Source organism: Corythoichthys intestinalis, chromosome 17 (genome assembly GCF_030265065.1).
Source record: "Corythoichthys intestinalis isolate RoL2023-P3 chromosome 17, ASM3026506v1, whole genome shotgun sequence".
NCBI lineage: Eukaryota > Metazoa > Chordata > Actinopteri > Syngnathiformes > Syngnathidae > Corythoichthys > Corythoichthys intestinalis.
The window spans coordinates 657,056-674,120 of NC_080411.1; the positions used below are offsets into that span (position 1 = coordinate 657,056).

Below are 17,065 nucleotides of genomic sequence, written 5' to 3' on the forward strand. Positions count from 1 at the left end.
GCATCTGCAACCCACATGAAATCTAAAAATATTCCAACGCCATTGACTACTGCTGTGCCGTGGCCTCGGTGGGTTGAAGAGTAAGTGCATGTGTATAGTATGTTTGTGTGCATGCGATACAGGGAGTATATGAAAACAGCTTAATTTGGGGTTGGACTTTTTCGACAGCTTTCCACCACAGAAATGTTATAATGAAATGGGTTTACAAGTTCAAGTGTGCACTATACATTGACTAAAAAAACGTACAGTATGTGCCCTGTTGCTAAATGAAACCCTTAATGGTGAAATATTATTTTGAAATAACATTTTTTTAACAACGATTTAACAAGTTATTTTGAGACAATTCATGTTTAAGTCATCTTTACAAGTGTAAAGTAAAACTTCTTAATGAGGCTTAAATTTGATGTAAGGTAAGCACATTGATCAACTCCTGTGCTAATAGGTGTATTTAAAATTTAAAATATATACCGTATTGGCCCGAATAAAAGACCGCCCTGATTATTGTAAGGCGACCCCCTCTTTTTCAAGACTCAAGTTTGAAAAAAGACTTTTTGAACACCAAATTCATTTTTATACAGAAAATAATTACAGAACATCCGAAACAAATTATTATAACAATATATCTGAGAGAAAAAGCATGTTGTTTTGCCTCATTCAAATCTTAATATCTGAACATTTAAATATGTAAAGTGCAATCCCATTCATAAATGAATGGCTTCTGGTTTTTGAAATGTAAATAAAACAATGTATTGTGATAAAACAACCAAATTGCAATCACTGCATTAACCATCAAAGTAAAGCCTAACTGTAACTGTAGTCTTGAAACCAATCTGAATAAGGAAAACAATTGCAATGAAATAATGCAAACTGGTTCAACTTGAGAGTACCTGAGATCTGTCATGACAGAACATCGCTTCAATGATATCTGGCGCCATCTAGCGTCGTGAATGGGTATAATGTCTAGACCGCGAATATAAGACGACCCCCTCTTTTTCAGTCTTATTTCAATGCAAAAAACACTGTCTTACATTCAGGCCAATACGGTAATTTATGCATTTTAAAAAATGCTACAAATCGCAAGTGTACTATTGAAAGCATGCGATTAATTGGCATTAAAAAATTTTAATTGCTTGACAGCACGATTATTATTACAATATTTCAATAAGGTAGGTCATGATAGAAAGCGGGCCGGTCTGTACAGCATGAAACTCCCGGGCTGAAAATGAGTTCCACATACACAAACAAAAAACATGCATTGACAGGTTGACCGAACACTTCATATTGTCCGTATAGGTGTGAATTGAGTATGACTGATAGCTTGTCTCTATATGTGCCCTGGCTTGCAATTGGCTGGCAACCAGTCCAGGTTGCACCTGCTGCCTGTAGTCAGCTATAGGCTCCAACACCCCAAATTCCCATGATGATCAAACAGTATTTATAAACAATGAAAAGTATACAGTAATAATAATTAGTAATGAATAAAAGAGGTAGTGTAATATTATTTTGTTCATAATGCCCTTCTTGTAGTATTTTATTATATTTTTAAATATGCTAATTTGTTTCATGTTTTATTTTTTTATACTTGTTTACGTAGTGCTTATTGGCTAAAATGTCTTCTTTTGCATGACGCTGTCATGTTGACAGTCTGTTTATTCATTTTTCTGATGGGACCTTTTGGGAAAAAAAATCAATCAGTACATGATGTGTGGACATTGTTCTATTCTTTTTATTTCACTTAAAACTAAACTAAAGACAGCTTTTACTCACATTGACCTCAATCTGGTGTGGTTAAAATGTAATATTCCAAGCGCACACACACACTGCACTGCACTAACGTCACACCGGCTGTCTGTCTGTCCCTGTCGTAGCCCATCCAAGGGTGCAGGTGCGCGCTGTCTGACTGACGGCCCGCGTCTCTCGTCCAATTAGAAACCACAAGCGTGACCACGTGAACAAATCCCGTCGCGTGAATTTCCGTCGGAGTGACGAGAAGAAGCAGAAGCGGCGGCAGCACCTCTGCGTGTGAGTGGAGAGAAATAACTGCAAAAGCCTTGGACAGGAAAGGTAAATTGCTTCTTTTCTCATCATTTCTATCCCCTCCAGTTTCGCGCATGTGCCTGTCCAGTTCAGGGTGGGCTCTGCGGGACAGTGGAAGGGAGGGGTTGGTGTCGGAGTAGGCAGCTTTGCTGATCCACGGACAGGAATCGGACTCGTAGCATCGTTTGCTGCTCACATTGCACCGTCTGCGCATTCGTGCAAGCCCTCCACCCCCTCATCCACCATCCCACTCGTGGCGAGGCTATTGATAGTTGACAGAAGCCTTGTAATCCTCTCCCCAACCCTCCCTCCCACCCCAATCTGCTCAAATACTCACCGGTCTGCATGTAAAGAGAATGTTGCATGAACTTTTGTTTTTGCCCCAAGATACTTTTTAATTGCGTGGATTGATGTCGAGCCGCGGATGCTGAAGTGCGCGTATTTGTGAGAGAATGCTTTTGTGTATGTGTGAGACTGTGAGTGTGCTGCATGCATAAAACCATGCAGGGGAGGCTGAGCAGAGTCAAACTGAATTATTTATAAGACTGTCTGAGAGAAGAGGATGCTTCCTCTCGGTTCAAAACAGATGAGAAATGCTTCTTTTCACACACCTTCTGGAAACAGTACTTTTTGCCCGCTTGTGCACCAAGACCTACGACTGTCGCTCTAGAGTATAGTTGTGCGCGAGAAGGAACCCCCAGTTTAATCCTCCCTTATACATAACATAATGTACATTATATGGGTCAATATCAATATGAAATGCCGTTGGTGGTCATCGGAATTATGCTTTTACAATGAAAATTGACATGGATAGTAAAACTTATTAAATGTGTCAACATTTACACACATGCGGCTTATAAGGCAATGAATCTTTTTTGAAAATGTTGCCTTTATTTTAAACAATTTTTCTCCATATTAAGTGTTATTTTTGCTTATCTTGCACACTGCATTGCTAATTAGTGTGTGTAATATGCTGTCAGTGCACATAAAGACGGTCCATTTTTCTAACAAGCTCAATCCTTGTTCTTTTTGACAGAAAGATTTAAAATGACATTCACTTTTAATAATTTAAACCCATTTTGGAGCAATCTGTGATGAACTAAATGGTTCTTAAATGCCCTCTTCATAGTCAGTGTTGTCAAGCGTTGTGATAATCTGATTACTTTCTTTCAGTTACGAACAATTTTCCCTCTCAGACACACAATCTACCTGAGCACAATGAGGACCACTGTGAGCAACATCAGATGTGTACGCTGTGGCCACACACCAGTATCATGCCTGTTCAAAACCTTGGATCGTAGCAAGTTACATGGCTCATTAAAGTAATGAAAATACAGCAGCAATTTGCATTAGTATACTCTTAATATAATTGATTTGGCCTACTTAAAATCAAAGCGGAAGTACACTGGTTGGCTGTTTGCCCTCCGCTAGCTCTCTGATTGGTTGGGTTCGTGACACGTTAGTAGCGTGTAGGGCTGCAGCTATCGATAATTTTAGTAGTCGATTAATCAATGAACTAGTTAGTTTGAATAATCGAGTAATCGGATAAGTAACATAAAAAAATACCTGACCTGTGCCTCAAACGGTATTAAAAAAACAAACAAATGAGGATTATATGTACATCAAAAGAACAATTAGCTAACTTACATGGCAAAAGTCCGCTAGCTTAAAATGCTATAAAAAACAATTTTTTTTTTTACAATGTTCTTAACAAATAGTTCAAACACATATTCCCACAAAAAACGGCTAATGAGACCTTTAAACTAAATTACAAATGCATTAAAAACATTAGCTCAAACAAAAACTTAGCTTACGTTGGTCTTAACAAGGAGCAGCTGGATTCAGCCATGTGAAATGAGGCAGACTAGACACTTTCAAAACAAACCATTACAATGCCACGTTAATTAAACGAATACTCGAAGCAGCAAAATTTAATTTGAACATTTTTTTCTAATCGGACACTGGAGTTAATCGCTTCAGCACTAGTAGTCTGAGCTGGATAGAGCGCAGAGAAAAAAAATCGACGAGTGCAGGAGTCGAGAAATTGAGTGAAAGCAGATGGCGGGTGTTTTAGCAGGTGTGCTAAAAATCCATTATTGCTCGCTCAAAATAGAGGCAGCAATATAATAGCATACCAATGGGAGCGTCGCGTTGCCGTATCGAATGCACCAATAAGAGTGTCACATTGGCGTATGGAACGCAATTCCGTACGGAATGTCGTGCTGCGGCGTCGACAGTAGTCTAGTAGTGACACGACAATACGTTTCTGTTGAATTTTATTTTGTGCGCTGCAACGATTTTCTTATGCGCTGAGTTTGTGCAAGCAGTGCGCGATTGCGTACGCGCGCAGTTTAAAGGGAGCATTGGTAACGAGCAGTCGAACGTGTTCCAGTAATCTGGTTTAAGTTAGTTTCCTCAGTGTCCGTGCATTACTGTTTTGTTATTGCCTCATAATGTATGGAGAATGAAGAATACTGTAGTAATGTATGAAGAGCATGGTGCTCTTGAGTTTGGGAGTGACATCACATGTCACATTTTTTCATCGGAGGTGAAGGAATCTGACCTTTTAGCTGGGGCAGCTCCAACGACCCGGGCCGGCGAGATCCCGACAACCCAGCCAAAAGGCCAAACTTTGCGTGTTCACCTTAGTCTTAACCCCTTGTACTGACTCCATTTTGAGAGCTGGAAAAAGGCTTCAAAACACAAGTTGACAATTTATTCTGAGTCAGCAGCAATCATACAGCACAGAGGGACCCAGGCGAGGATCCAAGGTTCCCATATCACAAGTCAACAAAAGGTTCCCGAGAAAAAATGACAATGTTTAGTCATAGACTTCGTAATATATTCACATGACACGGGGCGCAGGGCTGATCCGTAGGGGGCCTATTTAAAAAAAATTCAAGTTCAAATATTTTCAAAACCAAAGCTGCTACCAACCTAAAACCAAAACAGGCACCTACCTTAGCCATGTATGAGTCTCTGTGAGCAGCGGCATCAAAAAAATGTAAAGTCGTCCCCTTATAAAATCCCGATAAATTATTTTTTTATATAGGTATAACAAAACTTAAAGGGGCTATAAAATTCTCAAATTTTACACTAAATACACAAAAATCACCCAATGCAGAGATAATCACCTATATTTTCAGGATCAATAGCAATATTTAACATATCATATAAGTTTTTGACCAAAATAGCAAACTAATTTTTTTTCAACAGCTAATGAATCACTCAATTTTCACATCAGAAACTTAATATTTGAGGAAAACATGCAGAATCAATTATAAATAATTTGTAAATAGATTATTTATAAATTCTATATGCAATCACAACTTATTATATAATAGAATAGCCTTTTATTGTCATTATACAGTTGTATAGTTAGTTATATAGTGGTAGTGAATGAGGCTAGCGCCCGCCTGATGTAGACAAAGCTTTTCTGGTGAAAATGTTTGTGAATAAATGCTTAAATCCCTGAATTCTTCTTACAAATGGACATAAAACAGTCTCAATTCTTGGTTCAAAGCAAAGAAACCGTGCATTTAGCGTTTTTTTTTTACGTAAATATGTTGAAGTACAATGCTACTCTGTTAGTGACTGAGGCTAGCAGCCGCCTGATGTAAACAGAGCTTTTCTGGTGAAAATTCTTGTGAATAAATGCTTAAATGCCTAAATTCTTTATAGATATGGACGTCAAACAGTCTCGATTCATGGTTAAAAGCAAAGAAACTGTGCGGTTAGCATTTATTTTGCTTCTGGAGAACATAAAGAAAAAGGGTCCCAAAAAATCTTTCCGTTCCTTTGTTGAGGTTGTTCATAATTGCTGTTTTTTTTTTTTTTGTTTTTCATTTTAAAGTGCACTAAACATTTACAATTTTAATTTGCTCTCTCTTAGATAGATAGATAGATAGATAGATAGATAGATAGATAGATAGATAGATAGATAGATAGATAGATAGATAGATAGATAGATAGATAGATAGATAGATAGATAGATAGATAGATAGATAGATAGATAGATAGATAGATAGATAGATAGATAGATAGATAGATAGTCAGTCAAATATACAGTATGTATGGTGTGAGTGCCGATGCGCGCTGAGCACAATGTGCGCATGCGCACTTCTTGCGCCATACATCTCAAGGGAACCTCAGCTCCGGGCTCAGTGCTCGGAAGGCAGAAGGAGAAACGAAGACACGGAATCGGGCTCTCGCTCCCCAAAGCCGGCTGGTGGCGACTCTTAGTAATCCTCGTGGACATTGACATCTTAAGCGTTTTGTTTGAACTGGGACAGTTTATTTTCTTGGGTCATTTCAACCCGTTTGGATTCTACGTTGATTTGACGTCTTCCACCCCCCGCGCAGCTCTCACCGTAAGTTGCTGTATTTGTATGTGGGGAAGCTTGTTTGAATGAAAATCGACTTAAATTGTTATGTTTTTATTTCCTCGTTTCATTATCATTGCAATTCGTTTCTGCCGTTTCTTTCGTTTTGATACAGTTTTGGCCACGTTTCCGCGTCTATATATATATTTTAAAAAGAGGAACCGTGCGCCTGCCTAAAAGTTAACAAAGCTTATGTCGTTACTTAAAACCTGCTTAAACTACCTGTTTTCAACGGATGCTATGACATGAAATATTCATGTCAGAAGGGAAAACGTCTTGAAGCGACTCTTTCACTGCAGGTGTTTTGACGCTGCACTTCCGCACCACGCTGTCAAGCCCTTAAAGCGCATATTATTAGATTCACCAGCTCTCGTTTTAATGATTTTTAATTTTAATTTAAAAAATAAAATAAAAGTCATTTTAATCTTCGGTGTGCTTTAGGTTGTATTTTAAAAAAGCAAGTTGACCTCACGGGGTTATTTCCTTACTCTAGCTTTCATCTGAGAAGAAATGCTGAATTGCACTCGTCCTGTTAAACCAGCCCGTTGGCATACCTGTGGATTTGTAAATTACATTTGTGTATCATGCTTTCATACATTGATTCAAAGTGCATTGTGCACGCCTTGGCCACCAGGGGGTAATATAATCGATAGCTACATACAGTAGGTTTATAAGCCAGCTACAAAGAATTGATGACAACAAACAGTCTGAAGATGTAGGCTAATCATCTTTTTTTGCGGTGGATCTAGGGCTGCAGCTATGGATTATTTTAGTAGTCGATTAATCAATGAACTATTTAGTTCGAATAATCGAGTAATTGGATAAGGAACATAAAAATTAAAATACCTGAGCTGAGCCTCAAACGGTAAAAAAATAATAATAAAAAATGAGGATCTGTGTTTAACAAAAAAACAACTGGCTAACTTACATAGCAAAAGTCCACTAGCTTAAATGCTATAAAATGCTAACGTTTTTTTAACAATGCTCTTATCAAATGGTTCACCCATATTCCCACAAAATTGCAAAATACTGTATACTTATAAACGAAATTAACAATGCATTAAAAAATCATTAGCTCAAACAAAAACTTAGCTTACATAGGTCTTAACAGGGAGCAGCTGGATTCAGCCATGTGAAGTGAGGTAGACTAGAGGGCTGTGTATCCACCCAAATCAATAAAACTAAATGCAACACTTTCAAAACAAACCATTACAACGCCATTTTAATTAAACAAATACTCGAAACAGCAAAATTTAATTTGAATTTTTTTTCTAATCGAATACTCAAGTTAATCGATTAATCTTTGCAGCACTAGGTGGATCTAAATTGTATAACTTGAATAAAGGTTCATAATACCAATAATATTTATGCTATTTTTGTCTATTGTATTACTCATTAACATTAAGCTAGCAAATTTTAGTGAAAAAAAAAAAATCTAAATATATGGCGGAAAACACAGACAAGGTTGAAAAAGCCGTTTCTGCTCTTGCACCTCTCTTTAAAATAAACTGCTGTATTTTAAGCCAAAACAACTGTTGTGTTTGATAGAACAATATGTCTATATGCTGCCATAGCAGTTTCATGGCGCATTAAGCCCCCGAACTATTTTTAATTTGTCCGTTTTACCCTGGAGACCCCCGTTTACAGACACCACGCAACCGCTATTGTTTCAACCCAGCCATAAAAAGAAGCTAAGTAAATATATTTATTAATTGAAATGTGTCATTTTTAGCTTAGAATCATTAATTGATGTCTAGAATTTAGTTTAAAAAAAAAAAAACGACTTTAAAAAATTATTCACTCTCATATTTTAAACAATTAAACAAATTAAGTCACAATGAAAACAATGATGTCTGTAAATAAGTCACAGATATCTACCTTATAATTACCGCCAAATTGTATATATTTTTTTTGTTACTGTTGCATTTTCCCCGATATTTTAGATGATAAATAATCGATCCAGACAAAGAAAAAAAATAAATAAATAAAATAAAAAAAATGTAAGGATAAATATGTGAAAAAGAAAATCTTGACCACTCCTTGATGTCCGCGATTTCTGCATCATATTACCATGTTTCACCCATAAAATCCCCCCAAAATCCGGCTGTGGCCATTCACATCTGTTTCTTGACACTCGATGATACATGCTACATGGAGTTTTTGGATCGAAACGAGGTAAGTATGCAATAATATCTCGTTAAAATCATGGCGTCTTTAAATGCTCTCTCATGCTCTTACCTACAGTTAGGGTTTCGCTGTTTAAAAATTTTTTTTTTTTTCAAATGCCCTCCTCTTCAAAATTTTTCTTCCCCCAAGAAAATTGAGATTTTAATCTTTCCAATGATGTGTCAGACATGCATATAGGACAATTTTGAAATTTGGCCAAATTGGGGGTCTCAGAGCAAAACTTTAAGTCACCTGAATGTTTTCCGCCATATACATATATATATATATATATATATATATATATATATAAACAAATGTAATTCTCTGTGGCTTTTGCCATTTTTTTAGGATAATTATTATCACGTCCTAACTGCTGCTTGTTTGAAACTTTTCTGCGACCATCATATCTCAAATTTAAGGTAACTTTTCAGTTTTGGTGGATTTTAGCGACACTGGTGGACAAAATTGGTAGTGTTTTGCCTTAATAAATAATAAATCCCATGAGGACCAGTGCACAACCACACAGTGTTGTAAAATGATCTCCCGGTTGCCTGCAGATGTATTAAACGACATTTCTGTTTTCAGCGGCTGTGTGAAGGATGAATAGTAAAAAGGTAATGAATCCAGTTGTGTCTAAACAATAACATATGAGGGTTAGCAACCGTGTGACAATTTTTGACTAGGGTAAATACATTGGCGTGACACCGCCGGAAGTAGTAAATTCAATGGACGACGATCTTGGCGGAAAGTATAGCTGTCCTAAGCAGCCTGATTTAGAATTCCCCTGAAGAATGATGGGAAACAAAAAACATTTGCCTCATTGCCTTATCATTATATGTATTTTTGTAAGTTAATTTTATTGCTGACACTGCGTTTCGGAGTCATCAACATGTTGTGCCCCCCCCTGCCCCAAAAGTCAAACTCCGCCTATGGTTGACGTGTCATCACAAATGTTAAGACATTTTTTTTATAAAGGTTGAAAAGTTACCTAGTGTTACTTTAATCTAGCAAGTCAAAGACAAAAAAAAAAACTGGGCAGAGTTTGAAAATACAGCTGCGCAGTCTTTCAAAAAGACAATAGGGGTTTCTGTTTTGTAGATTGAAGTGGAAGTCCTCTCCATTGTCAGCAGAGGCTATCTTAACGTCCAAAAATGATCATTGTGCATTTTGTCAGCGCCATTTTAGTGCAGTAAGCCAGTAAACATGTACCCTCCCAGAAAAATATTACATGAATTTGCTCTATTGCACTGAATTTAATTCAATTATGTAGTCTGGTAGAAAACAAAATGTAGAATAGAAAACAATTAGCCAAATGATATAATACATCACAAGGAATTCAAAATGATACTATTGGTTTCAGGTGGCATAACTGACCCAAAAACTAAATTTGATGTTAACAATGCATCATTGATTAACTACAAAAACTGTAAATCAAATTTTACTAATTGAGACAAAAATCCCCGTGCTTGTGAAGTTTCATTACATTTTAAATGCTGAAAAAAAATGAAGAAAAGCAGATAAAGTGAAATGTAGAATGTCATTAGCATTGAATTTTGTTTGAACACATCATTGTGACTGGTGGTCTGTGGCGGCTTTGTGAGTAATGGCTTGTTTCCTTTTAGGTTATTTTGGTCAGCTTCACCCGGGTGCGACGCACAAGCAGTCACACCTGCCCCGCTCGTGTGGAAATGTGGGGTGTCTTTGTTTTAGACTTGTAGCCCCGGCCTCACTTGGCTCACTCTTTGGTTGTTGCAAGTCATACAATGTTGCTCTTGTGGTGTGCACTGTGGATGCTGTTCATATGAAGGAGAACAGGGATTGACTGGTTTTGGCCTGGCTTATTTTTTGTATTTGACTTGTGCAGTCAGAATTTATATTAGGATTTTTGCGTAGGTCCACGACTTTCCTGTCTGGTGTTTGTTTACTCAACAAATGAGAGTGTTACAAGCATTTATTGAAGCAGAGCATTTTTTTGGTACAGTAAGGGTGAAGCCGCACACTCTGATCCACGTCAGCTTACATGTTATAATTGGAATGAAATGTGTGAATATTCTTTAAAGTGCATAGGACAGGAGAAAAAGTCTTAAATAGCATTATTATGTGAATTAGAATCATGTTTTGAGACAATTCGACTATATACAACAATTTGGCAAAGCGCAGATGACAATAAATTAGTCTTTTAATCTGCCGTTTAGCCACGCCTACCGTTATAAGGCTCTAGCGTCCCCACCAGGAGGATGACGTCGGCACGGTCTTGGTTTATCTTAATTAGGGATTCAGCCCATTGGGAATGATTCAGAATGAGGAAAATACGACGAAGAGAGACGCAAAATGTCATTGTTTCAATGTCTTTACTCCAATATTTTTACAGGATATTCTTTTTATCTAAGTATTTTTTCCCAATTTGCTTAATAAATGGCATGGTCATGACAAATAACAGTCTTGTGCTAAATGGAACATGAAATATTAAAAATGCATTTACTCAGTACGACATGGCAAAATGACTCCATAATGGTCAAAACTGTCGACTTCACCTTTACTGTTGCACCTCCCGAGCGATACTTTATCCCAACGTAGTTAGTCCGGCTTTTTTGACAGCGTGACGGTTATGGCGTAAAATAATGCTTTACTACATGGCGAAGATGTAAAGAGTGAGAGAGTCATACGAGAGCGGCGCGCAGTTGTTGTGCAGCTAACATTGCAGAATGTGTCTGAGGAGAACTTTTCTTCATGTCCATCCATGATCAAACTTAAATAAATACTCTTTTAAATAAAGTTTGTAAGGTTTACTTTGTAATCGCAGTATTCATTTTGATCCATTTTTAACACAAAGTTGCAATTTCTGATGGGGTTGAAAATTTGACAGAACACCGGGCACACGAAGAGGGCAATAAGCAGAGTATAGAGGGGTGTGTGCGACAAGCCGCCGGTCGTCGGCCGAGTGGCATTCTCAGTGGACAATCAGCCACAAAATGCAAGCCACCTCCATATTAAAACGTGTCCCATGATCCCAGTATTTGATGTAATACAAAATACGATGTTTACTCTCTTCCCCGTAAGTCCAATGGTCCCACAGTAACAGGGCTGGTTTTGGCCAATATCCACGGTCAATGGGAACCTTTTGAAACCAGAAAAGGCTCACAGGCTTCTCCCTGGTGCAGCTACAAAAGCCTGTAGCTGTTTGGTTGGCGTGATGCGAAAAATAAACGAATTAATCCGCAAAATCAGCTGAATCTGCGGTCCATCTGCATCAGAGGTTGCGCTAGACTTTTTCGTTGTCTGTCATTTTGACTGACAGGGTCATAAAAATCCGGTCATAATCTATTTTTACCCGTCACATAAATTTTTAAAATGATGATAATGACATTGTGGTGACCCTTTGTTTGGCATAATTCACCTTCCGTACTCGTGTGTCCATTTGGCCGAGCGCGTTACCGGTGTAGGTTCAAGCGCCTACACCGGCTACGACAGTCATGTGACAGAGACACTTAAGAGCCGCGCGCGGTCCCCTCACTATCCACTCGCTCTCGCTATATGTTTGGCCGAAGAGTCGAAATGCTCTCCCGAGAAATGCCTGTTTAAAAATGTTCCCGTTGTTGCTTCTTGCGTTCGCTTATAAGTGCCCATTTAAAAAGGAAAAGCGATGGATGATACTACACACAGAGCGTATTATTAAAAAATGTTAAAGTTGTATAATCATATAGCGAGAATAAGAAACGTCACTGAGGCCCCAGTAGGTAGGTAGCCTACCATATGTAGCATATGGAACAATGAAATTAACAGTTCATCTGCTGTGGCCTGAACGTAGTCTCACACTTTCCTCCTGGTGCGCATGGACTTGAATTGCGTGGCCGCTTGTGCAGTCCCTGTTTTTTCACCTCTTTTATCAACACCATCGTCGTTTTGGGGCTTTTTGAAGAAACTTCGGACACTCAGTTGCCTTGACATTTTTTCAGAGTAAGGCCAACTACGTCATGCATCAAGAGAGACAATAGCTAATTAATATGCTCACTCGCCACCCTGTGGTCTGGGGTGTGAATTGCAACCGGTCAAAATGACGGATGGACTTCATTTTTTTCCGTCACCGTTTTAAAAAATCGGTCAATGACGGAAAATTTCGGTTAACGCGCCCCCTGATCTGCATGCTATAAAGCAATGCTGTATTGTGAGATGCTGACCTGGGTGACGTCACCTTTGCAATCCTCTTCAAAACAGGAAGTTATTCATTTTCAAGGCGCGGGATTAAAAAAATTGAAGAAATAAAACGATCGCTTCCACACACTTCCAAGCGGTCCATTTCATTCAGGAGCATAAAATACTACGTGAAATATGAAATAAACTTGCTTTTTGGTGTCATAGGCACTTTAAAGTCATTTGCCAGTTCTTGTTAAGTGATCATTTTAGCATTTGACTGAATACAATCTTCGATGGGGTAAATTAAGAACCGCTCAATGATTGAATCTTGCTTTTTTTGTTTGTTTGTTTTTAATAATAATAATTAGAACAATCTCTCTGAATGCTGCCCAGAGGACTCGGATGTTTCTTTTATTCTTAGTTCACACCACCGCAGTGCAGTTGTCTTTTGAGATGTGCACTATGTTGCATGGCTTTAAGACCATGCTGATGTGTATTTTTGTTTGTTTTACTACTCGCCATCCTGCTGCTATTATGTCACTCCACTAGTCTACTTTGAAAGCTCCCACTGTGTTCAATGCTAATCTGCCATTAGGTTGAGGCACGCATCTCACAGCGGATGCAATTATTTGAGGAGTTGGAGTACTGGTGTCTTGCATGAGTGCTTTGTTTGTCTTAAATCGTTAGACATTGATTCACACTCATCAAAAACAAAACAAATGACAACTGTGTTGTTAAACTGCGCCCTTGTTAAATGTTATAAGAATTCTGCATTATTCATCAGCACTAATATGTTGTCGTTTTTCTTTTTTTCCCCTCTTCTTCTTGGCATCGAACAGCTATCGTAGTGGGTCGTTCCTGTGCATTTTAAAATGGATTTATTCATCTGAACTGATCGTGGCTCAGCTCTGCAGATTAAGGACGCATAATGTAGAATTGGCAGGACGTATAATAGAAACACAGAGAGTCAGGGGGAAGCCAAGTGATATCTGCGCAAATACTTTCATTTGGAGAAGAATACAAACCCGATCATTCGTCAGCCCTTTTAATCCTATTTTGGATCCATATCTTCAATGTGGCGGGTTTAAACAGGGTGGCAGGTCAGAGACTGATACCGCACGCGAACATGCAGGCACACACTGAGAGTGCCTCTGCAGTTGGAGTGTGTTTTGTGCCCGGTGCCTGTCAGCGAAACCGGAGTCTGCCTGGCAGCTCTCAAATTTTTGCACACGGCAGCACATCTCCTGTCTCATCTGGCAGGGAAATGTAGCACTAATTCAATTGGCCGGCGCAATAGTAAAAGCCTTCCTAATTGGCCGACGGGGCAGCCGACTGCCAAGGCTTCGGTAAGCACGTCAGGGAGTTGGTGAGGGTCCCGGCGGTACCCTGAGCAGGAAAGGGTAAACAAAGGGCAACTGACGTGACTGCGCTGTGTTGTTTACGGTGTTCGACAAGGCAAATGACACATGCGCTTCCTTCTGTCTCTCATTCATCCATCTCATCGCATCTCATTTCATTTCAGCGGTGTTAATTGACCTTCTCTAACACACACATCCTAGTATTCTAGCCTGCTTTTGTCACGACAGCATGTCTCAGGAAACATCTTTGCAACAAGAGCGAAGCCATTAACATAGTATCTGCGTGTGTGTGTGTGTGTGTGTGTGTGTTAGTCTTCTCTGAACTGCCACTGCAGCAGTTCCTGTTTCCTTTCACCTCAGTGAGGAATCCAGCAATGACATAGACGAGACATGGGAGGAACACAAGCGCATACACAGAGTGTGGAAGGTTGGCCATGTAAGGTTTCTTGCACCACAAGCAAAACATGAATGCTAAAAAGGTGTCTTAATTCTTTAGATATCAAAGAGAAAAGCAGCGAGATTACTTTTAGACCAACTTGTTTTGAAATAATTCAATGTGGGTTAAAAATAGGGATGAGAATTTCGACTCAATTCCCTGCCGACTAGTCTCAGACTTTTTTTGCAACAAGTCGACTATGCAAGAAAACTCGCAATTTAATACACATATTAAAACACTGGAAGTCCTGGCTTTATTATTATTTTTTTTTGGCTAAAAAGAAAGACCAGAAAGGTGTCAAATGACCCCTTTCCCAAACGCACTACTTAGCTTTGTCAAACGATATACTACTCAAACAAGCAATCAAGCAGACCACCCCCCCTACACACTCCTGTGGAGTCGCTGCCTTGGTGTGAAGGGGGATTTCACTCTGGATAGCTGCAATTAGCATCTTGAATACTTTGGAAAACAACAAATCAAACATTTGCCAATTTTCAGACATTTTACTGTCTAAACTGGCTTTTTTATTGTTGCTGCAACAACTAATTGATTAAGTCAATTAATGAATTAGTTGCCAACGAATTTCATAATTGATGCAGTTGAATGAAATAGTCATCCATTTTGTCTTCATTGCTACTTAGAATGCTGAAAACTTCACAGTAAATTGTGAAGGTAATTGAAAGAATTTACATTTATCCAATTAATCGATTAATCATTGAATTAATCGTCCGATTAATGGGTTCAAGCATGCATACTGTAGTGGAACTTAACATTCTTCATCTGTTCTCACTACTAGCACCGAAAAAGAGCTGATTTGTGAAACAACATATTTAATATTATTTATGTTTATCTCACTTGGGCAGTAGTGATTTGATAATATACCAATCCTAAAACAGCAGGCCCGAGAACCCAAAGTGGTATTTGCCACGTGGCAAAATGGATTTTGCCATGTGGCATTTTTTTTTGGTATGTGGCAAAATGGATTTTGGTTTGTGGTATTTTGGGGGGGATATATGGCATTTGAATGGGATGTTTGGACGAGCATAACTGTCAATGGCATAGCCTGACTTGGGTGTCTGTTGAATTTCATTGTGCTGTAATGGTAAGTGGATGGCCACAAATCACAGCCACACATGTTTTTCTGTCATTTAAAATGAATGGAAAATTTGGACGTGCATGGCCTGCAAAACTGCCATATACCCCCCAAAAAATGCCATTTACCCCCCCAAAAATGCCACACATCAAAATCCATTTTGCCACATGGCAAAAAAAAAAAAAAAAATTGCCACATGGCAAAAAACTAAAAAAGCCCCATGGCAAAATCCATTTTGCTTAATGGCAAAAAATAATTGCCAAATGGCAAAATCCATTTTACCACATGGCTTTTTTTTTTGCCATGTGGTAAAATGGATTTTGCCATGTGGCTTTTTTTGTTTTTTGCCACGTGGCAAAATGGATTTTACCACATGACCAAAAAAAACATCACATGGCAAAATCCATTTTGCCACATGACAAAAAAAACGTCACATGGCAAAATTTCTTTTGCTATGTAGCATTTTTTTTTTTTTTCCATTTGGCAAATTTTTTTTTTTGGTTTTGGCATTTTTTTGTCATGTGGTAAAATGGATTTTGCCATGTGGCATTTTTTATTTGCCATGTGGCAATTTTTTGGGGGACATTTTGCCACGTGGCAAATACCACTTTTGGTTCTCGCTGTCTCTCTCCTAAAACTGGAGGTGTATCCTCCCACTGGTGACATGATTGTTGCGCGAATTGAAATGCAGTACTTGGTTTTTGAGACGGAAGCACAATCGTGACGCGAGGTGTTGAAAGGAGGAATGTGTTTACTGTGACAGTTGGATACACAGTCACAGATCCAATCTGTGCTGTCACTTTTCTGCTGTCGGTACTTGCACATGCTTCTTACACACTGATGGTACCTCTAACGCACTGTGTACAAATATCCAGGAGCCATTTCAACAGATTCTTTTCCATCTTTCTCTTCATTTTTCTTTTGTCACATTTGACCACATTCACTTCCTCTACTTCGCTCCTGTGTTAAAAAAGAGCTTAGATCAGGGGAAATCATAGCTTAGCCTCATTTAGGCTTCCTGGAAGATCTGGTTACTTAAAAGAAGAAGACCATGTTGGGACTTTAACTGGATGTTTGCCAGTTTGAATCCTGCTATGGTTTGACAACTGTGTACCACTGTTGCAGTGCCAAAGAGCAAGGCACACCAAGCACCAGCACGTGCAGTGTTATGCTCTAGCTCCTGCCGAAAAATCTTCACTTCAAACAATTATGAGTTTCAGAAATATCCCCTACAGGTAATGTTTCCTCTCTTCCACTGACCTTTTGACTGTTGTCACTAGATGAATTGGCGCTTTCATGTTAAGCTGTGGCGAATCACCCCCATAATTGGTCGTGCAGATTATCAGTGAGGTTCTGTGTGTGTGTGTGTGTGTGTGTGTGTGTGTGTGTGTGTGTATGTTGCCTTTATCTGATTAAGACATTTATCTAATAAAGGGGGATTTATGGGATTCGGCTCTCA

The 17,065-nt window shown here is 38.7% G+C and overlaps 1 protein-coding gene across 4 annotated transcripts in view; it reads left to right on the forward strand.

The window, feature by feature from the left end:
• Positions 1 to 1,922: 1,922 nt before the first annotated feature.
• strbp (spermatid perinuclear RNA binding protein) overlaps positions 1,923 to 17,065 on the forward strand; it is a 148,642-nt gene continuing 133,499 nt past the window's right edge. For 2 of the 4 annotated variants that reach the window (XR_009061161.1, XM_057819658.1), the window contains exon 1: positions 6,064 to 6,407. The gene's annotated coding sequence lies outside the window, so the exon portion shown is untranslated. Of the gene's footprint in view, positions 2,065 to 6,062; positions 6,408 to 17,065 lie in introns of those variants that run through there. The other 2 variants (XM_057819657.1, XM_057819656.1) reach the window with 2 other exon arrangements.